Genomic DNA, 23,663 nt, shown 5'->3' with positions numbered 1-23,663 from the left:
TACCCCTGTGTGGCCCGTACAGTGTGAAGCACAGTCAATGGCACCTGCAACAACCCTGGGAGAAGAAGACTTCAGAGGACAAAACTTTGTCTATCTTCTCCTTCCTTCCTCTCTTCTCCTTCCTTCCCCACTTCACCTTACTTCCACTCTTCTCATTTGCCTTTCTTCGTTCTTTATCCTTTGAACTTTATCTCCTTCATTTCCTTCCTTCCACTCCTCCTATTTATTCTTTCCTGAAGTGACTATGAGTTGGAGCCATTTGCCTCACCAGATAGTGGTTCCGACCCAGACATTCCCATCTGGGCTTAATCCAGTTCTTAATTTGAGCCAATTGCTGCAGGTTGGGCCCTGGTACCATGCACTGTATTCTCATAAATCATGTCATTTCAGATGTCATAAGTGTTGCTATGATTTAACATGGTGTAAGTGATGTAATGTGAAGGGATATAAGCTGTGCCTAGTAGAAAGACAAATTATAGTTAATGTAGTCTGCCTAGAAAATTCACAACACTGTGTATGGTGGTCTGCAAGTTATAGCATGCTTTGGCTGGGGAGTAAATCATAACTTTAAGTTATAACTACAACTTTAGAATATCCAATGTTTTTATACTTTTAGTTTGTTTGTATAGATATAATACATCAAGCTTTCCTAACTACAACTAATCTTTAACCTTTGCTTTTTTCATTTAATTTCAATATATTTTTGAATAAAAATGTACTTCAAATTGTAGCGTGGAGTTTTGTTGACTAGAGTGTTGTTGAGTGAAGTGCCATTGAGTGAAGTGTCAGAGTATAGTACAGGAGAGTGCCGTAGATCATGGTGTCAAAGAGTAGACTGCCATAGAGTTTATTAGCATAGAAGGCAGCGGTGTGTAAGACAGAAGTGTAGAGTACAGGGGCATAGAGTGCTGTGGCTTAGCGCAGACTGGTACAAAGTAGAGTAGAGTGGCATAGAGTGCAGTGGCATAGAATAGAGTGCAGTGACATAGTGTGCAGTGGTGTAGAGTAGATTGGTGCAGAGTAGGGATGTGCAGTAGTGTAGAGTAGAGTGGTGCAGACAAGATAGGAGTGGTGTACAGTGCAGTGGTGTACAGTGCAGTTGCTTATAGTGGTATGGAGAGGCACAGAGCATGGTAGACTAGTGTGGGGTACAGTAGATTTGCACAGAGTATAGTATCACAGAGTAGAGTGGTGTAGAATGAAGTGAGGTAGATTAAAGTGGAATAGAAAGAAGTGGGGTAGAGTAGAGTGCCGTAAAGGAGCGTGGAATGAAGTGGGGTAGAGTGAAGTGAGGCAGAGTACAGTGACATAGAATACAGTGGCAGGGAGTAGAATGACATAAAGTGAAGTGGGGTACAGTGGAGTGGGGTAGAGTAGAGTGGGGTAGAGTAGAGTGGCGTAGAGTACAGTGGTGTAGAGTACAGTGGGGTACAGTGAACTGGAGTACAGTAGCACAGAGTAGAGTGGGGTAGAGTAGAGAGACGTTGAGTGAAGTGGGGTAGAATCAAGTGGGAAAAGTGAAGTTGGGTAGAGTAGAATGGCATAGAATGAACTGGGGTTGAGTGAAGTGCAGTAGAATAGAGTGATGCAGAGTAGAGTACACTGACGTAGAGTGCAGTGGCATAAAGTAGAGTGGTGCAGAGTGGTGAGGGTGCAGTGTCATACAATAAAGTGGTGTAGAGTAGATTAGCCTAGAGTGCACTAACATAGAGTAGAGTGGCACAAACTAGAGTGGAGTGGCTTGGAGAGGTTCGGAGTGGCATAGAATTGAGTAGAGTGGAATGCAGAAGAGTGGTGTAGAGTGCATTCGAATGGAGTGACATAGAAAAATGACAGAGTGAAATGGGTTGAAGTCGAGTGGGATAGAATAAAATGGGGTAAAGTAGAGTGGCAGAGAGAGGAGTGGCATAGAGTGAAGTGGGAGAGGATAAAGTGAAGTAGAGTGCAGTGGTGTTGAGTTGAGTGGTGTACAGTAGAGAGGTGTACAGTGGCTTAGAATGAAGTGGGATAGAACTAAGTGGGGTAGAGTAGAGTCACACAGAGTTGAGTGGCATAGACTGACGTGAGGTAAAGTGAAGTGACAGTGTACTGCACAGTGGCGTAGAGTGGAGCAGACTGGCATACAGTAGAGCAAAGTACAGTGGCTTGAATGATGTAGAGTTCACTGATGTGGAGTAGAGTGGCATACAGTATAGTGGCATTCACTAGAGTGGCATTGTGTGTAGTGGAGTGGGGTAGAGTGGTGTAGAGAAGCACTGTGTGGAGTGGCATGGCAGACAGTAGAGTCCAGGGCATTAAAGGCCTAATTTAAAATTTGACAAATGGAATACTCACTTACAAACGTGACAGATACTTCGCACTCCATAATACATATATACACAAGTAATACAGCGGACAGGGATACATCATGTTTGTTACACAGTATCCCTCAGCCAAACTCTAAATCAGGTCCTTAGTCCCTCAACTATTTTTAGGGCTTCTTTGCCACTGTCTGGGTTCAAGGTAGCTCAGCTTGCTAGTCCAAAGCTGTGTGGTTGGTGCTATCGAAAAATAAATGTTAGTGACTTATGCACAGAGTAGGTCAACGGGAGAGTGTGGTCAATTTTCAGCCTTTTAATTGCAAATGCAGCCTGCAATTCGGGTCACCATGAGGTGCTGCTAGACATCTTGAAGAAGCACATAGGACCTGGTATGGGTCCATCAACAATTTGGTGAACATGGCTTCCATGAAAGTCTACACTTATTTAGAGCTTAATATGTGCAGGCGATTGTAGGTATTGAGCATGGGATTCATTTTTGGGGTCTGGGACTTATTTTTCCCCATCAGACTTTGACTCAAAGGAAGAGAGGGAAACACAGACAAGAGAGAATGAAGGACAAACAAAACGATATGAAAACATTGACATTGACAACATCAGAAAGCAGAGATGAAAAGAAATCAGAAAAGGTGAGATAGACAGACATATAGCGTAGCGTGGTGGAAGAAAGAGGCATTAGGTGTAATCAAAGCTAGGCAGCCTTGACATGCATCAATTCTACCAGTTGAGCCCTAGTACTTATTGATTTTACTTTTAGCAATTAAGCAGACTATTCCAGTGCTAGGGATTCTATTTTGAATGTGGATCTGTGCAGCAAGAGAACCATGCTACTTGATGCAAACAGGGTGAAAGGGCCACCATGACTGTAGAAGACACTGTTAAAAAAGATAGTAATTTTAGTGCAATGGATTCGTCACATCTAGTCTGGCCCTCAGTGCCACTGCACCTGCTGCATTTATAGCTACGCCACTGCATCTGCGCAAATTAATCTTCTCGATCATTTTATGGGGCTGTAACATCTTAAGGAACGAACAGACACTTACCCGCCAGCCGTAGAGTCAGTCTGAATGACCTAAAATCCTGCCTTTAAAGCAGACGCTCGTTTGAAAGGGGAGAAGCGAGCAGTGTCAGTCCACGGCGGCCCAGAAAATGACTTGTTTCTAGCGAGCGCTGCTCACAACCTAAGCCTCTTAAGCAGAAAAAGGAAGTGGAACTCTTTATCTGTGTATGGTTATCGTTGTGGGAAAGTGGGAAGGGAAAGGCCCCACAGTAAGAAATGCCAGTGATTGCTTAAAGTCTGCCTCCCGAATAACTTTATTCTATTGAATTCTATTCACTGAACCGAAAGGTCAAGGCGGAAAGCCCCTTTATTAACGGGCGGAAATCACAACCACAGGCTATAAATAAACGTCGGCATTGTTGGGCTCTATAGTGGTAATTGTTTTATTTTTAGATTTCACAAGCTATTTGCAGAGGCTTGTGTAAGATTGTTAGCATTGCTCTAAGTGGGTAGGTGCCTGCCAACAGTTGGGCGTTGGCATTGCTGGTTGCCAATGCAGTAACATCGGCAAATAAAGTTGCTGCCAATGCTAAAAAGCAACAGCGAAAAAATAAAACAAGTCCAATCCAAATTGCCAACTTAGCATGATAACAAACACTTGTGCAAGTATTATCATGAACGTTCACTTGTACGCCATGATGCTGAGGTGGTCATATTTATGGTCTGGCCTTACAGTGAAGCTGTCGCCACACATCTATGTGAGAATCACCAGTAGACTTGATTTTGGCTCCGCCTATATGTTGAGAGCCAGGAGTACATATTTTGATTAGGCAAAAGTTGTGTTTGTTTATTTAGCCAGCCTTCGGAGCTTGAACTTTCAGGAGCACACCCATGATATTATAATGCTATTAAAGTGTCTTAGATAACCAGGTAATTTTCAGTGCTTTTCTCTGACAGCAGCACAGATAGGAGAAGGGCAGTCATTATCCTACATGGATTTTTAGGTCTGGCTTGATGGTGTAACTGTAACATGACCTAATGTGATCAACATAAAAACGCTTTCAGAGTCCTTACTGAGAAAGGCTTTAGGTTCCACTCACATCCTCCTTAGTACAGGATTTGATTGGGCCTATCTCGTGTGCTTCCACTAAAAATACTGCATATGTTGCACTTTTTGACCTGTGGCAAGGTTTATACTTGATGCAACAGAACTGAGTTGATTATGCAGGCGACCAGAGATCATGGCTACAAGCCTGCTTTGGTTAGGAAAAATTCTGATGAAGGCACTAGGCCTGATATTATTTTTTGTGAACGGCATATGTTTAAGTTGATAGGCATTTAGGTGTCAATTGTTATTACTTTATATTGAAGCCTGCAGACTGGTATTTTTGATTGGATGTCATAAATTACAGTTGTATTTAAAGGAATTGATGTTGGCTACCCACTCTGACAAACCCTGGGGGGTTTCACTGAGGGGATTCTTGTTAGGACCTTTAAGAGAGAGGTTGTATATTGTTTGCTAATTGTATTTTTCTATATATTTGTAATTTTATAACTGAATGCATGATGGTTTTAAGTTTATTGCACTTGAATAGGCAAATGTTGGGTAAAGAGTAAGGTCTATGTTAAAGAGTAAATGCATCATCAGTTCATAGGGGAAATTTTGCCAAATTTTATAGGTTTGATCTGCTCATTGTGAAAATGTATGACAAAGCCGGTAGGCCTGACCTACTTGTTGTGAAGAGAAAGTGTTAAAACCAATAGGCTTTTAAAAATGGATTGTTTTACAATGTGCTGAAGCCCGCAGGCAGGTTCTTTGTTACATAGAATTTCATAGATTACTGTAGTAGATACAGGTTTTGGTGCTGGTGACCTATCCGAACATCCTGTGCGGACAAGGATATGCACTACAATAATCCTTTCTAGGCTGTCTTAGGAGAGATAGTATTGTGCATTGTCAACTGCATTTTTGTATACATTTGTACTTTTATGACTTGATGCTGGATACTTGCCTTGTCGAAAGCATACACTCACCAGTAGGTTTACATTAGTTATGGTGACAAGCAAATGACCAAGGCTATAGGCAGGCCTAACATATTGTGAAGCACATAGGTTAATGCCTTAGCTGCTAAGCCTTTCCCCCACCTGTGCTAAGGCTTTTTTTGGCTATTTAGGGAAGTTTGTGCTTAGATCCCCCATAACGTTTTGTACACATAAGCTATCAATATCAAATGTGTGTCTTTTTTCCAACATCCTGTGTACTTTAAAGGCACTCAGGGTTTGTGGATTACCCTTGAGGGGGCAGAGAAATGAGCCAAAATATCGCTACATTTTGGGGGAAAATGGGGAAAAAGTGCTCCAGAAGAAAGTATCTGTTTTTTCCCTGCAAATGGCATCAACAAACGATTTATAATGCTAAAATCTCCATCTCCCCAGCTTTCAAGAACAGGCAGGCGAACCAGAAAACCAAATTTTTCAACACAGTATTGGCATTTTACTGGAACATAGCCCACTTTTACAATTTATATGCTTTCAACTTTCTTCCAGGTAGTGGTAGCAATGGGTGTGAAACCAGTGGTAGATCCTGGAAAGCTATACATTTCAGAAAAATGTAGACAGAATTCTGAATTCAGCAAGGGGTCATTTGTGTAGATCCTTCAAGGTTTTCCTATAGAATGTAACAGTTGAAATAAACAAATATTGAAATTGAGTTGAAAAAACAGCCATTTGTGTTACTTTTTCATCTGTAACTTCTTCTAACTATGGCAGATTTTCAAGAGCAATCTACTGTTATGTCCGCTGGACGCTTCTGGTTGTGAGAATATATAGGGCTTGTAGTTTCACCAAGGACTCTAAGTACCCAGAGCCAATAACTGAGCTGCACCTTGCTGTGTGCAATAAGGTTATGCCAAAAGCTTGCTCCAGCCTGATCCTTTGCCTGCCTGTTTGTTTCTCTCTGATTTGTCAATTTAAAGTGGTTTTAGTGCTTCATTATCATACCATGGGTGACGTTTTAACACTCATTTAGCCCCCTCTCTTCATCTTCTCAACCCTGCTGACACATATCAATAAAACCATCATCTGCATGAGGCAGCTAAGCTATTGGTCATTTAAGTGAGCTGGGGGACGTCCAGGGATGCTTGTGTTCAGGGGCCACTCACTGCTCATCCAGGTACTGACCAGAGAACACAAAAGGGACCCCCTGCTGCATCATTTAATTCACTACCGTCAGCAAGGGCACCAAATTTCTCTCTGCCAACACCCAGGGCACTATCTTAGCAAAGGCCAGCTCAGCAGAGGGGGTAAGACCATGAGAAGAGTGTTGCCATTTCCATAGTAACCACCACCGAACGACAAGCAAACATGCCCATGTGTCCTTGCAGGGATATGTCTGGCTTTCAATCCTTCATCAGAGCCGTGGCAAAAGGAGACTGTGTGCCACTACTGAATACACAAAAAGCTCAGGAAAAGGAATGGAAAGTGCTCTTTGAAATTAAGACACCCACAATTCACTCTGCCTGCAAAGAAGAAAGAGTGACGGCTAATACTGCATTATTTGTGATGTAGTCTAAGTTGTAGTAGAGCCCCATGTGTCACAAAGGCCATCAAAATGTGACAGTTTGTGCCTTAGGCTTATCAAAGTATTAACAGTAAAATGTAAAAACTGCAACTGACAAGCAATCTAAAATGTGCATTCAATAGAATTTCAGAGTTCGACTTAGGTGGTATTGGAGTTAAATTACATGTTAGAGGAATAAAACTGTAACATGTAATTTAGACTCTAGACTAACAGTACATATTGAAACAATATTGAATTTATAATGATTAATTAATTTAAAATGAGTGCAATAATGAGAGAAATACATTTCTCTGTTATACTTAATGAAATGCATTAACAAAGCTTTCTCATTTAAAATGAAATATATTTCCCATGTTAACGAAGTGTTATTAATGTTGAATTCATAGGTTTGCATATTACATGTGTTTTATTCAAACATATTAATTGAACAAAATGTCATTTTCTTTGCCTTAGCATCAATGAGGCCTGCAGAGCTTGCATTTTCAGACCATGTTAGAATACTAATTAATTTCCTAACATTAATTTTCCCTTAGTTTATTGTTCTGTGCAACCCACTCACCTAAATTCCAGGTGTTCTGATCGGGTGATGACAATCCCACATTCACGGTGAGGACCAACATGACTGCGATGAAGAGTATATTGCTTTCTCGCAAGTCCTCAAGGGCAAGGGGGTTTTAGGTTGAGGAAAAGAGAAAATACCAGCTTCTGCTTTGTGGACAGCAGAATCAGATTGCTGGACCCTGGACTGAGTGCCGTGTTGTGCGTCAGGATTTCTGATTTCTCAAAATACTGGGTTATTTGTAATATTCTGGGCTGCAAAACATTAATTCATTGAACTTGCATAAACTATTGTACATTGCATTAAGTCAGTTATTGTTGACACATTGTGCATAAGTTTCTCTAAGGCTGAACAAGTCTCTCCCTCTTCTTACAATATTTTCAGAGTCTCTGAAGCAATGTCAACATTTAAAAACAACCAAATAGATTAAAGGCTTCTTTGTGTTCTGGCATAATCTCTTGCCAATAATAGTTTTGAGAAACTTGCTCTATTTCCAATCTCTAAATTCTGAGGGGAGTGCTTGTTACAGGAAGTACATCTTTCCTTTTTAGTGATAATTTGGATTCCCACTCAAACGATAAAATACGCTAGTTCTTATTGTCATTAATTATTTAAAAGACAGAGCTATGTTTTGTTTCATTTAAGAGAATAATCTTTCTTTACCTTGAAATGAAGTTACTTGCTTGAAAATTTCAGAAGGACATCCAAACCGGGTTTTTTCACCTTTCTTATTTTCCCTCTTTTATAGGAAATAGAGGATCATTGTCAGAAGATGTAAGAGGAGAGCTGGGAACTTGACAGGGGGCTGTCCGGAGGGCGAGAAATGCTGAAACTCAACTAGGAGCTGGTCAGAGAATGAGGAACACTGGAACTCAACTGGAGGCAGGCTAGAGAACAAGGAACTCGACTGTAGGCAGGTCAGAGGACAAGGAACGTGACTTGATTGGAAACAGGTGAGCAGAGCAACAGGTAGGAAGCCAATCAAGGCCTCAGACTCACAAGCATCTTTAAATAAACAAATGTGCACATGTGCCTGTTAGCACTTGATTGCTTGTTAAGGATATGAGCAATTGTCTCCCTGATTGTGGCACATGTTCAGTACCGATCACATTGTGTAGAGCACCTGTTTTGCCAGTTACAGTTGGAGCAGGTGGAAAGGCAGTTGGTTGCTTGTTAAGGAAATGAGCAATTAAGTCTGAATGTTGAAAGCAACAGCATCTTACTGTAATCAAGGTCTTGGATGTGCTAGTGTGCCCACAACAGTTATGGCCCCAACAGAAGCCTAGAGTTTGTTAATAGACCCCATTGTTTAATCATAGAGAGAATGTATCTTATCACTCTTGAGAAAGAACATTGTGGAACATGGAATGACATCGTATACAAATGTTTCAAACTTGTGTGGAGTCACACGAATGGAAGATGTTCTCATGAAAAGCTTGGAAATGGAAGAGTATGTGTCATCGATTATTATTGGATGATGCCCCTTCAATCTGAAATGGACTGATGCCTTTGGAAAATCAGAATGTATTGTGTCTTTTGATATGACAGTGCACAGCTGGACTTTGGTGAGTGTTCAGATTTTCCAGATGCTTGAAGATGCTTTCCTGATGATGCGTTCCTAAATGCTGAGCCCCTTGGAGAGGTATCTTGCTCTCTGCTTTGCCCCTTAAGATGTCCCTTTGAGAAAATTAGAAGTATTTTGTAATGGTCTTCAGATGACTCTTGATAAATCTTCTGATATGCTTACTCTTTCCCTTTTTATCTGTCTTTTTGGCTATCTTAGTTGGTAACCTAGAGACCAAGGTTATTTTTTTCCAAATCATTTTTGCCCTTTTATGCCTTTTGTTTTTTATCTGCATGTGTTTGTTCCACACATGTATTTCCCTGATTTGGTTAGCAGTAGGGCTTTCACTGCCCAGCCTAAATTGATGACTTTGCTAACTTGAATTTACTGATGATTGCTAACCCTAAGCAACATTGGATTTCTATATGTCACCTTTTAATATTATGCATTGTTCTTCTCAAATGTTTAGTTTTGTTGGTGATTATGTATCTTTATAATTTGGTATTGTGAATAGTATACATGACTTTGAGCTTGTGTTTGTAATAAATCTCTTAACTTTATTTTTGAGTGGAGTTTTTCTTCTGTGGCCCCATCGGTCATGTTGTTTCAATTAAATTGGTTTGTTTGAAATTGTGTTAGCGGTTCTAGCATGCCACTTACTGAGTCTAAAGATCCATTCACCTTGATGAACATTGATTCCTGCAAAGGATGAAAATGCTCAAGCATGTGCATCCTGTAGGCAGGAAGAAGAAACCAAAAGAGTGTCATGGCCTGATTAAAAATTCAGGTAGGAATGGTAATCAATCTTAATGTTCTTTGTTTATAGTAAAAATTCAAGGAACAAAATGATCCAATATTTTTCCAGGAAAGACAAATAGAAACAGTGACCCACCTAGGGCCTGTTGTGGGTGAGTGATCAATGCTTACTACCACACTCCTCAAACAAAGTACCACAGAGTGTCACTTTGTACACTTATTTTTCTTTGGAAAGGCTCCATGTAATCATCTTTCATTGCATATCTTCTTATACTTGTTACAGATCTTGCAAAACCCTAAACAGTATTGTCCTCATTGTAGAGTCCTCCCCAGCCTTGGTATCTGCCAATGAGTACACCACACACAGAGCTGTAAATCATACATCTTTATGCCTATGCGTGTACCTGCATAGATTTCTCAGCTGCGATGCAGGTGGTGCGTCAGTTTTACAGCCACATTGCAGGTGGTGCATCAAATTGTTCCCCGCACGGTTCCTGTGCTTGGATTTCAGTCATGGTTCCACCAGCTTCACCTTTCAGGGGCCCAGGGACTGGAGTGGTCACCACTTGGCAGGGTATGAGTCTCAGCAAGAGAGTCCAGGTGCTGGCAGAGGGAGTCTTCGATGGCTCTCAGATTTCAAAATAGGGAGCAAGCTCAGTCCAAGCCATTGGAGCACTTCACTTTTTCAAGCAGAAGCAGCAACTGCCAACCCAGTAAAGCACAGTCACAGCCAAAGGGGCAGTACTCCTCCTCCAGCTCTTCAGCTCTTCTCCTTGGCAGAGGTTCCTCTTGAGTCCAGAAGTAATCTAAAAATCTGGGGTTTTGGGTCCACTACGGGTACCCATTTCTGCCTTTGAAGTAAGCAACTTCAAAGGAAAGTCTTGGTTGTTCACAAGATCCTGCCTTGCCCAGGCCTGGCCCCAGACACACACCAGGGGGTTGGAGACTGCATTGTGTGAGAGCAGGCACAGCCCTTTCAGGTGTAAGTGTCAGCTCCTCCCTCCCCACTCTAGCCCAGAAGAATCTACAGGATATGCAGAATATATTCCAGCTCCCTTTGTGTCACTGTCTAATGGGGATTCACAAACAGCCCAACTGTCAGTCTGACACAGACATAGAATACACAAGCAGGCAGAGGCACAAAATAGTTTAGCAAGAAAATGCCCACTTTCTAAACGTGGCATTTTCAAACTGACAATCTAAAAAACAACTTTACCAAAAGTTGTATTTTTAAATTGTGAGTTCAGAGACCCCAAACTCCACATCTCTATCTGCTCTCCAAGAGAAACTGCACTTAATAGATATTTAAAGGCATCCCTCATGTTAACCTATGAGAGGGATAGGCCTTGCAACAGTGAAACCCTAATTGGGCAGTATTGCACTGTCAGGACATGTAAAACACACCAGTATATGTCAACCTTCAACATACACTGCATCCTGCCCATTGGGCTACTTAGGGCCTACCTTAGGGGTGCCTTTCATATACAAAAAGGGAAGGTTTGGGCCTGGCAAGAGGGTACACTTGCGAGGTTGATTTGGCAGTTTAAAACTGCACACACAGACACTGCAGTGGCAGGTCTGAGTCATGTTTACAGGGCTATTAATGTGAGTTGTGCAGTCGGTACTGCAGGCCCACCAGTAGCATGTTATTTATAGGCCTTGGGCACCTCTAAGGCACTTTACCTGGGACTTACTAGTAAAACAGATATGCCAATCATAGAAAAGCTAATTACATATACAGGTTACACAGAGAGCACTTGGACTTTAACACTCGTCAGCAGTGGTAAAGTGCCCAGAGTTCCAAAACCAGCAAAAACAGAGTCAGCACACAGCCAAAAACACATGAAGCATAGGCAAAAAGAGAGGGGAACCACGCCAAGGATGCCAGGTCTAACAACTACGTAGTCAGTTCGGAGCCAAAAGAGGTCTGCCCTAAAGTTTTACCACTACATCTGTTAAATAAAAAAAATATTTTTTTACAAAATCATTAGACATATGCACACATATGAAGAAATATGCAGAACTATATCTCTTTGATTAATCGTCTTGAAGCTCATCATTCAACCAAATCTGGTTAAAGGAAGCTGTGAACTGTCAACTTCAAAGATGGCTTAAGTTGGTGAAGTAATAACAACAGTCACTGAGTTTTCAGAGTCGGTCTTTCTTTCACCATTTCGGGTTAAAGACCAATGAAACACAAGCCTGAAGTGAGAAGAGTCTCTGGTAACAGACTTCCCAGGGCACTGGGCAGTCACCATGTGTCCTTTGGTAAACAACACTTGGAATGGTTCAGCAGCATTTGGAGCATCCGATTTTCTTTTGCGCATCTGTTGGGCGATCACACAAATCATCTTTTTTTAAATGTGATGTCTTTTGCATGTCGCCTCTTGTCTGTTTAAGCTTTTATTTTCTGTTAATTAACAAAGTTCCATGTTTGAATCATATTCTCACTCTGGTCTCTGTGTGGTCCATTGAGGTGACTCGGTTGTCATTGCCCTCCCAAACATCAAAGTTGCAGGATTTTTGCCTGTGTTCAAGTGGGGTGTTAAGCGATAAGCTCATAGAGTAGAATTTAGTACTGTTTTCAAACTAAGCTTCTGAAGAGTTGCACCTTGTACTTCTTTCTTTAACACAATCATAAAATACTTAACCTTACACAGAGGTGTGCTTTTTGGATGCTTTATGTTCATATGGTCCAGAAATTCTTTGAATTTTTCATTGTTAAAGGGTGAGCCATTATCAGCCTTCACAATGGATGGAATGTCCCAAATCGCAAAGATGCCATCAATTTTTACAATGACTTGTTCATGAGTTCTAGATGAGAGGTGTTCAACTAAACTGAATTCTTAGTATTCATCAACAATCACCATCAGATTGTGTCCATTGTCTAATCAATGGCTATTCTCTTCCATCCATGCTTAGGGAGTTCTGATGTGTTCAGAGTATGTTGAGTAACATTGGTAGAAAGGCAGTTGCATATGTAACAGGCCTTGAGTTCCTTTTCAACTCTTTCATCTAAATACAGAAACACAACTTGGTCTTTGTGGCAACAATACTGCGATGTCTGTGAGCCACTTGAATTACTTTCTGTCATAGACTGTCTGGAATCAGGATTTTTGACCCTCGTAGTATGATACCTTCTTGAGTTATGGACAATTCATCCTTGACATCTTTGTATTTTTGATATTCACAGTCATTGTTGAGAGGCAGGGTGTGTTGGTTCCCTGAAGGATGCGTAATTATGTCCTTCAACTTCAGCATGTCACTATAATGGCTCATGGTAGTGATAATATTGGCTGACGAAGTGGCAGCTGTTGTACTTGACTTCATGATAAAATTAATGTAGGCTGCAGTCATCTTAGATGGAGTACAGTTACCTTGTATAGGCACTCTCAAAAAGTGGTCAGCATGATTCTGATCCTTTCCTGGATGATGTACAAATATATAATTGTATTCTTGCAATCTGAGTCCCCAGTGTTCAATGCAAGGAGGTATCTTGGCTTTTGGGTTGCCAAAGATAGTAAGTAGATCTTGATGATAAGTTACCAGTTTGAAAGGCTTTCTGTACAGGAATACATGGAAATATTCACAGTCCCACACCATGGCCAAACCTTCCTTCTCAGGTTGTGAGTAAGCATGTTCTGCTGGGGGCAAACCTCTACCAGCACCAGCGATCGAACTCCACCATGCTGTGCAATGACAGCAAGCAGCCCGACCGGACTGGCATCAGCAACAACCTTTATTTGAAGCTCCAGACCAAAGTATGCCATTTCAGTAGCATTTGCAATGGCATGTTTGATCCTCTTGAAACGTCTCTCATATTCTTGTGCCAATTGAAAAGAAACCTTTTTCTTTGTTCACTGTTGTGAAGGAGCACCAACAGCGGCAAAGTCTGTTATGTATCTTGAACAGCAACTGGCCATTTCAAGAAAGGTATGCACCACTGAAACATCTCATGGGAGATCAGCATTTGACAGGGCCCATACTTTTGCAGGATCAGGTGACATTCCCCCATCAGAAAAAATGTGGCCAAAGAATTCTAGTTTGGTCTTGTTAAACTCACACTTGTCTGCATTCAAATTCAATCCTGACTCATTGAGCAGACAACATACATGTGTGAGACCTCCATCATGTTCATTCTGTGTAGCTCAGAAAACCAATTTGTCATTGATATACTTGAGCACATTCACAGTAGGCTGCATGATACATTGAATGAAATCCGGAAAAAGTTCTGCAGCCAATGACATATCAAAACTTAGGGCTTGATTTAGAGTTTGGCGGATGGGTTACACCATCACAAATGTGACGGATAACCCGTGCACTGTATCATGATTTCCATAGGTCAGTCAAACTCTAAATCAGACCCTAAGTCTTTTGTATCAAAACAAACCAACATGTGTAGAAAAGGTTGTAATGTACATGCAACTTTCCTGAAGTTCCAACTGATGAAGACCTCTATTTAAATCGAGGTGAGAAAAGACCTTTGCACCATTCAGTTGCGTTATCATGACAGCAATTTGTGGACCTGGATGTCGCTCAATTGCCTTGTTTAACTGACGTATGTCAACGCTGATGCCCATAGCTCCTTCGTTGTCCTTCCAGTGTACTACTACTATGGGAGAAACCAACGGTGTGGACCTGTGGAACGCTAAATAATGTAATGTTTCAGTAGCGATTCAAGTTTTTATTCAATAGTTCTTGTAAATGAAAAGCAATTCTTCTATGTCTCTGATCAACAGGGCTAACATCTTCATTAATATGCAGTTTTACTTTCATAGTCTTAAGCTTTCCTAAACCATGAAACAACAAAGGATGTTGACTTATTCATATTGTAATTCACAGAAATAAGTTCCATATCAGCAGCCATATTAAAACTAAGTAAACAGGCACTTGACGCTGCACCCTGAAGCAAATGGAGTGGTCACATGCAACCAGTCCAACATACTCTCATTTCTCTGCATTAAACTGACATGCCACAGTCACTTTCTTCACTTTCATTTGATACTGAAACAGAAGAAGTGTTTGACAATGATTTATGGAACAATTGTGTTTATTATTATCGCCATCACTGGCATTGCACAACATATCGCCTACAACACCACAGGCCAGCTGCATTCGGGAGCACAAGACGGGTACATTCATGTACACTGCTTTCACCTACTTCTCTGGGGCCGGCAGCGTAAGGCAGGCAGGTTAATTAAAAACAACAAGTAAATCAAAAAAACACCTTTCCCCCCATCTCCCAATTCTCCCTTCAATTAGTAGTTGAGTGGTCAATAACATTGGCAGAGTACAATTTCAAATCATGGATATAGAAGACATGGGGGCCACAGCAGTACAAGCAGGTTCCATCAAGATTGCACTTGGGATCAAGTGGAGTAGTCGCAAATCAGCTGGTCAAGTTAACCCTTGGCACTTGGACTAAAGGAGGCGAATGAAAGTTGCCCACAGTTCCGCATAGCAAGTGCAATCCGGTTCTGTAGCTAGGCACAACTCACCATAGCCAAGATGTACCACAACCTTTGTCACTTGGAGTTATGGTCTCTTGTTTTGTCTGTCCCCCAGAGTGAGAGTATAACCCATGGTTCTGCAGCCAGAGCCAAAACCTTTTGACGACCTCTATTAGAGCGCAGTGGGTAAGTCAGCGGGTTCAGTACATACAGAATGGTGTAGACTGGGAACCTGGGGATGGATGTATTAAAGGCAGAGACAATATCATGCAGGAATTGTTCCCAGTAGCGGGTGAGTTTCGGGCAATGCCATAAAAGGTATAAGAGGGCCCCAGTGTTACCACCCCCCGCCAACTCTCTTGTGAGCTTCCAGGCTGCCACCACTGCATTTTCAAAGGGGTTACATACCAATAAGAAACTAATTTTATATGAAGTTTCAGTGCTAGCTCTATTATGCAGTGTGGTGTACTCTATAGAAAATGTCTGCCTCTTCATTAGTGAATAGGGTTCTGCCCAACTCTGCTTTCCATTGAAGAAGCCCTTTAAATTGAATTAGTGTCTGCTCACCCAGCACGGCATATAGCTCAGATATAAGCTGTTTGTCATCCGATTTAAGGAATATCCATTTCTCAAATGGGGTCATTGGTCGCCCCGCTCCCTGTCGAGTTCAAGGGCCAGTCACCCAGTGGCACAGCTGGAGATATCAGACATGATTTGAGTTAGTAAAGGAATAGTCAGCTTTTAGATGGTTTAAGGGGATAAGACCCTGAAAGTCAAAAAGGGACCCGCTAGCATCTACCATTTCGCCAGTGACAAAATTGTTCTGACTGCATACCAGGGATGAAGTCAGTACTAGCTAGGATCAGTGGTACAGGGGAAGGGAAGGTCGTTAGATCTGCTTGATCCTATGGAGTTCCATACTTGCAGTGTCGAGCTTGTCACTGGGGAAGAGTATAGGCTCCAAGCCCCATGCCTATGGAGAAGGCAAACCTCCCATATGTGAGAACCCGTCACAGATTGGTCCTTAAAGGTCTAATGCTTCTCCGACAGTGGGCGGTTCCAGTCTACTATAGATCAGAGTGGAGCAGCTTGACCGCCAGCCCACCGTTCTCCTTTGCTGGGGTTTTTGGCTGTCCCAATTACATTTATTGACAGCAAATTGAAGGGAGCGCACTGCATTTGGTGGTGGGACCAAAGGCAGGGTCTGAAATAAATATATTATGTGGGGCAGGACGGTCATCTTGATCACTGCAACTCTGCTCATCCATGATAAGCGAAGGTGGCTCCATGCCTCCAATTCTTGAGGGTGTGAGAGGCAAATTCTGAGTAGTTAATACTTGATGTTTTAGAGATAGGATGGGCTAAAGCAATCTCAAGATATCGAATGCTGTCTTCTGCCCAATTCAAATGAGAATAAGAATTACAGAGCCGTTTCATGGGTGTGACTGACCCTGAGATTCAGAATCTGGGATGTTTGCATATTTACTTTGAATTCTGAGACTTCTCTGAAGGCATGAAGCTCCTCAACAAATGTTGGAAGTGAGCCCATAGGTTCTGTAAGAGATAAGATGATGTCAGTGCAAAGGCTTATCAGATGCTGTTTCCCACTAAGGGGAATTCCTGTGATGGCTGGATTGTCTCTCAGCTGTTGCGCTAGAGACTCCACTTCAGAGTGAAAAGAAGAGGTGACCGGGGACACTCCTGGTGTGTGCCCGTCTGGATAGGGAATGGTGATGACAAAGTACTGCTCACCTTGACAGAAGCTTGGTGCATTGATGGACAAGAGTAGAGCTTCCTTGCATGACCTATGTACTTTATCTATAAGGTGTAAAAGGTGCTTGGTATCTCAGCATTTGCATGCTGGAATAAATCCCACCTGGTATGATTCCATTAGGCTCTGCATTAGAGGGCTGAGGTGGTGTGCTACAATACTGGCAAAGAACTTTGCATCTATATTTAAGCGAGAGATAGGTCTGTACAACCCGCAGTTGGTTGGTCCTTTGCCAGGTTTCAGGATTACTGAAATAACAGCCTCTAACATAGAATCCATGAGGGAACCCCAGTCATGGAAGGTGTTATGGAAATGGGTAAACAAAGGGGCTAACTCCTGACATAAGGTCTTCTACAATTGTGAGGTGTAAGAATCAGGCACCAGCGCTTTCATAGGTTTCAGTCGCACTATGGCCGAGATCACCTCTTCAATGCATATGACTGTTCCAGGGCCAAGACTTTAACCTCTGGTAAAGAAATGAGAGTGACATTTTGGAGGTATCCCAAAGGATCACCTTCTGGGCCATCTGTGGGTGCATAGAGAGAACCGTAAAAGGCTCGAAATGCCAATGTTATTCCCTCGTCTGAACATGTCTCCATAGAGGAGTGGGTGCGGATCATTTTCACTGTTCCTGAATGGATTTTGCTGTGTATACGGTGTGTCAGCATATGCCCACAACATTTGCTGCTCTCAAAAAATGTATGCTTGAATCTCATCATAGCGTATTCTGCCCTGTCTAGGTCAAGGTGTTTAATGAGGAGCCGGGTCTTCTCTAGCTCTCTCTTAACTCTATGGGACCCAGAACATTTGTGGATGGTGTCTAGTTTGGTACCAGATCTTTCAAGACTATTCGTTTTATCTCTGCAGTGCTGATTTTCTGACTACTATCAGCTCCCTGCGTAGCACCAACTTCAGGGCTTCCCAGATAGATGCCAGGGAGGTCTCCCTGGTGTCATTAGTTTGATGGTACAACACTATTACTGTCTTAAAAGAGTCCACTGTAGCCTGGGACTGCATTAAGGTGTCCCGTAATCGCCAATGGGAACTCCTGGATTAGAAGATGGGCAATCTAATGGGGAGAGTCAAGGGCTCGTGGTCAAAGAGCGAACGTGGGGCAGTGGATGCCTCAAATGCAAGATCCAGCAAGGTTGGAGTAGCTAGGAAGTGGTCAATTCACGCGTATGTCTTGTGTGCAGCCGAGTAGAATGTCTAGTCCTTGAAGATGGGAATAGTCTACGACAAATGTCGTGTAGCCCACAGTCAGAAAGCCAACGAAGGCCTGCAGCTGAGAAGTCCCCAATTTGGTCAGAATGTTGTCCAGAGCGGTCCATGTCCATATCCATAACCAAGTTTATCCCCCCTCTCCCACCAGTATAACAGCATCAGGGGTCTGAAGTACAGAAACCAAGGAGCTTGTGCTGAAGGCTTCCTGGCACTCATTGGAGACATAGACATTCAATAGTGTGAAGTAAAAGGAGTCTACCCTCAGTCGGATCGTCAGAAAGTGTCCCGTAACCTCTGCTAATGTAGACAAGATTTCACCATTGAAGTCCAGTGAAAATCGATTAGCGACCCCATCCTTATTTGCAGTTCAAGAAGATCAACGCTGAAATGGGACCCATCAAGAATACATTTTATTGACATCTTTAGAGAATAAGTGGGTCTTCTGAAGAAGACATATGTCACCTCTGGAGTGCTCAAGGAGAGAGAGGACAGATAATCTTTTAGCAAGGTTATTAAGACCCCATACATTAACGATAGTAAACTTAAACTCTATGGTATTCATTTAAAGGGCATAGAATGAAGTGTATTCTACATGGATCTAAATGGGCGTGTAGCTAAGGGGCAGTGCCCCCATATTTAACCACCACAGTGTTGCTTAAGTAGCCAAGGGGTTACCATGTTGTATAAAGGAGCCATAATGCTCTAAAAACACCCCCCCAAACAAACAAGATAAACAGAACAACTTCATATACATGCATCAGTCCATGGAACATGGAAAATGTGTGTAAGGTGTACACAGAAGGCAAACAGAGGAGTCTCATGAGGGAGAGGACCGTCCACCCAAGGAAGGTCAGAAGGATCAAGTCGAGATGCAGAGGGGGTCCCCATACCACTGTCCCTTTTCTTTCAGCTCCACCTGCCAACCAGCAAAACAGTGACATTAAGGACCTCTAGCATCAGGAGGCATCAGGCTTTTCAGTGTCCCCAGACAGCGTGGCCAACACAGACTTTCACTTCAAGGCAATAGCCTCTGGGTATGGGCACATACTTTCAGCGGGCTGGTGTGGCCTCTGGTAGCTCAGTTGTCGTTGCGCCGTCTGATTCTAGGGGCTATTCAGTTGTTATCCTGGAGAGGGGTCCTCAATACCAAGTACTCTGTGAGCTTTCTTGAGTGATCTGAGCTGGTAGAGTTTGCCTTCAAGGCAGAAGATGATTCGGAGTGGGCGGCCCAGGAGTAGGGGACCCCGGCATTCCTCAAGTGAGCTGTGACTGGATAAAAGTCGCATCTCTTCTGGAGTTTGATGGTTGCCAGTTCTTGGTATAACAAGGGTGTATGTCCAAAGAACTGAAGCAGGTGTAGCTCATGGGCTTGGTGCAGGATCTGAAAATTATGGACAGATACTAAGATGTTTGCAGGGGGACCTTTCACTGGTTTTGTTGGACCGACTCTCTAGAACCTGTCTAGCTTTATCTCTGCGCCCGTCGGGCCTCCCAGGATGAAGCAGAAGAGAGATCTCACATAGTCTCCTATGTCGGATCCTTTAGCACTGGTAGGAATCCCTGGATGCAAATGTTATTCCATCTCAAGCAGTTTTCTAGGCCTTCAGCTTGCAACTGTAAGTCAATTTGTTGCTCTTGAAGCTGAAGCACCTCTTGTTACAGCCATTCAATCTCATTGCTACTGCTGGCATCTTTTTCCTCCTAGGCCGCAAATCTCTCTCCCATGCCGTCCAGGTCCTGGTGCACCTCATGGAGGTCAGAGGAGGCATCCTTTTTGACCGCCTGCAGGCCTTCACTCAGAAAGGCAAATGGAGCTTCCAGAACTATTACTTGGCTCTCTGCATCAGCAGTCTCTGCAGGGGTCTCGACCCCCGCTATGAGTGCTTTGTCTCTTGAGGGTCCCCCCACAGATTTTGATAACATATCCCAAAGTGAGCAGTCTTTCGTACTCCTGCCACTGACATAGCAGTCACCTCCACGAGTGAACAGTCTGTATCGCCTCCCACGGGTAGCCACTTACACCAAGAGGGATGATATGGCACCCCTATGCATGATGGCTATCCAAAGGCAATACTCTTCAGGAAGAGATCGGGTCCGTAGAAGTTTTGATCTGCTGTTTAACAGAGCCACTGCAGTGAAGATGTAGCCCAAATGATGATAGAAATGGGAAAGACAGTGCACTCCAAAGAAGGCCCCCTCAGCAGTCCCAGCACATCATAGGTCCCAGCCGCCATGCAGGTCAGTCCACTGAGGCAGGTCCCCCAAGGGGTTCAAGTCCCAGTTCCCCTGACACTAGGGGTCCCCAGTCATAGGGACAGAGCCAGCCTCTAGGGCTTCCAGTACAGGTGGTAAGACAGGAGCCTCACTGCATTCTCCTCAGTAGTCCTGGGCCTATCAGGGTATATCTTTTCCTCAGTGCTCCGAAGGTGTTGAGGTGTTATGGGGCCTGGTACTGGGCTGGGTCAGCGGCACAGACAGACCGTGGGCCCAGAGGTGGGGGGCAGCTCCAAGTGAGTAAATGTCTAGGAGCACTGCGGTGCCTCATTCATTTGGCCTTCCATGGTGCGGTTCCCCTGAGCCTAGGAGCACCAGAGTCCATGACTCCAAGCATGGTTCCCACATGCATGACGCAGAACTCTTCATCCGTTCAGCGTGGGGGCTCACTGAAAACTGACTAAATAGCCCACCCCATGAGAACTGAAAGGCACTACGAGTTCTGGCAATGCAGCTGCTTCACTTTTGCCCCAGGTTGATGTTGCTCCAGCTCCCAGCAGTCCAATCCACAATAGGGGGAAGGGGCCTAACAGGAGGACTCAGCTTTTGTCCTCCTGCGAAGCCCGCCTGAAGGCGAACCGGCCTGTACACCTGGGTGTGCGTGGCAGGTACGTCAAATCTTTGTCGGCAAGGACAAAGCGTGTGGCCTGCTCACAGAAGGCACTCAACTCCAGGCTAGAGAGTGCTTGCCACCATTTGTGGGCCACCAAAGTTCACAGCAGATGGAGGTCCTGTCAGTCATAGGCACGTACTGTGTCAATAAGGACTGACACTGCCCCTCCATGTGCACTCGATCACCACATTCATCTCCTGGTCACAGTGAGGGATGTTCAGCTCGACGGGCAGAGGGGTTTGAGGAGATTTTTAAGTGGTGAGGATGAGGATATGAAGAGACATGTCTTACATGCTTGCCATCTTGGCCATGACCCCTTGGCAATGATTTAGATGATGAACGACTTTGTTTAGTATCAATTAGCCTCAACTGAAGTTGCTGCTTGGCCTTATGGGCATGTGTCGAACATTGCTTCTGGAACGTTCTGGCAGCCATTTTGTCTTCATTCTGTGACACACAAACATTTTCCTTCACTCTACAAATCATCACAAAATGGTTCTCTTTTCTACAGCCTTTAGCTATCTGTCCAATGGTGGGACAAGCTCTTCTGTGTGGAAATTAAAATCCACATCTAAAACATAACTTCTTTTTATGGGTGAATAACACTTTGTGTCCTTCAGTCTTTTGCTTTGGATTACTTTTCACACTCATGACTGATTCACTCTGGGCACCTCTGGCATCCATGTCAACAGCTTGTCTTTCAGCACACTCATCAGCTCTGGTACCATCAATGCTCACTCCAGATTAAGGGCCTGATTTTGATATTGGCAGTAACGGTTCTGCCACCTTTTTTCCATCTGAAAACTCATCCGCCGCATTGACAGTCAGCCCACCCGATTTAAATGTCAGTGGGTCCATAGGCGAAAGACCGCTGATAGTCCCCAATCACTGCCAAGAATCGCCGCCTGTGTCAACGGTGCCATAGGCAAAAGCTGCTGGTGGCGAGACTCCAACCATTTTTACCATCGAGCCAATGTGTAGTCCCACTGACGCAACTGTGGCAGCTAAACCTCCACACCTGAGTTGGTGGATTGGGAGTGCCAAAAGGACGAAACTCACCTTTTTACGAGTTTTCACATTTCCTGCTGCCATGAACCCGGTCATACTAGTCCTGCATTTGTTGTTTCTCCTGGACCAAGATGAAAACCAACCTCGTTGCTGGAACCGGAGGTAAGACACAATATTACCTTTTATCCTAGGACTTGCAGCTGTACAGTAATACTGGACTCAAGCTCCTTCACCCACCCAATGGCCTGCTTGCTTTCTCCCCCCTTGCCCAGATGAGCCTGAAAACACAGATACAACAGTTTGAGGGTATATGTGCAAATACAATTGGACAGTAATGCAAAGTTTAGTAAACCCCCATATTAGATCCCATATCATAGATGCCTTTGTCACTTATAAACTTGTAGGTTCCTCCATGACAAACGGTTTTGAACACCTAGGCCTTGATAAATCTCTGAACCACTGCAGTACAGAGCTAAAATGTATTCACATTTCCCAAAGGGCCAGGCTTTGGGCCGGAAATTGTTCTCAAGATGGCACACTACAACATCTATGTGACATAGCCTTCATCTGCAAATGTCCCTTTAAGTATAACACTGCTCTCCATCATTAATTTCTCCTCTGGACAGAACTAAGAACACCAACATGTTGTTTGGGAGATGTGCAACTCTCTCACCAATGTGGATGAGTTCCTGTCTGTTGCAATCAATACAGTTTAGCATCCAAATGCATGTTGTTTGACACAGACTGGCTTATATGCACTTTTGTAAAAGACTAAGGCGTTAGGTCAACCTGCTACCGCCCACATGAACTGACTAGAAGTGTGTTGGACAAACTGGTTTCAAACATGTTTCAAGTAAGGAATGATGCCACTGTGCACAGAATTCCAGTCTATTTGGTGCAGATGCGAATTCTCATATTGTCATAGCACCAACTTACCAATGTAAAGTCTGATATATCAACTGCATCATAATGGCACAGTTTGCCATAGTCACCAGTAACAGGGCCTACATCACCTACTCACATTCATGGTGGATCTTCCCACCTGACCCAATCATGGCATGTGGCATGTCTGGGGCAACTGTCCCTCATGACATTGAGAAAAGGTAGATACCCATTTTTTGCATGCAGCCATGTTTCTGCTCACAATAGCACTTTCCTTGTGATGAGGAATCTAGCGGCAAACTTCAGCACAAACAAATACACCACAAACAGCATCAGACACTGTCTGATTAAGTTACAACCCCAGAAATCCTCATGGGCTTTGGTTGTGTGTCAACCTTAATGCTGTTGGCATACAACGCTACTGGAAATGAAAAGGGTTAGATAACAACAATATCTATAGACAATGACTTGCCCCCTTAATGCTGCTGTTGGACCCTTGACTGCCCATGAAGCTCCAGGTAAGCCACCGCAAGGATATGGGCCATTGGGGGGGGGGGGTCAGGGTGCTGTGCACCCATCTGAGTGCTGGGAGGAATGATTGGGCCTTCATCAGACTTTTGTGTTGGCCAATGCATGTCCTTTCACCTCTTCCGATAGCGCAGGC

At 43.5% G+C, this 23,663-nt stretch overlaps 1 protein-coding gene across 1 annotated transcript in view; it reads right to left on the bottom strand.

Annotated features, from left to right (window-relative positions):
• Positions 1–3,543, bottom strand: part of TLR8 (toll like receptor 8) — an 81,859-nt gene extending 78,316 nt beyond the window's left edge. The window contains exon 1 of the mRNA XM_069204708.1: positions 3,362–3,543. The gene's annotated coding sequence lies outside the window, so the exon portion shown is untranslated. The remainder of the gene's footprint in view (positions 1–3,361) is intronic.
• Positions 3,544–23,663: the final 20,120 nt, after the last annotated feature.

This window comes from Pleurodeles waltl, chromosome 8, assembly GCF_031143425.1.
Source record: "Pleurodeles waltl isolate 20211129_DDA chromosome 8, aPleWal1.hap1.20221129, whole genome shotgun sequence".
Lineage (NCBI taxonomy): Eukaryota > Metazoa > Chordata > Amphibia > Caudata > Salamandridae > Pleurodeles > Pleurodeles waltl.
The sequence above is the reverse complement of the archived record's forward strand: the minus strand, read 5'-3'. Positions and strand labels throughout refer to the sequence as shown.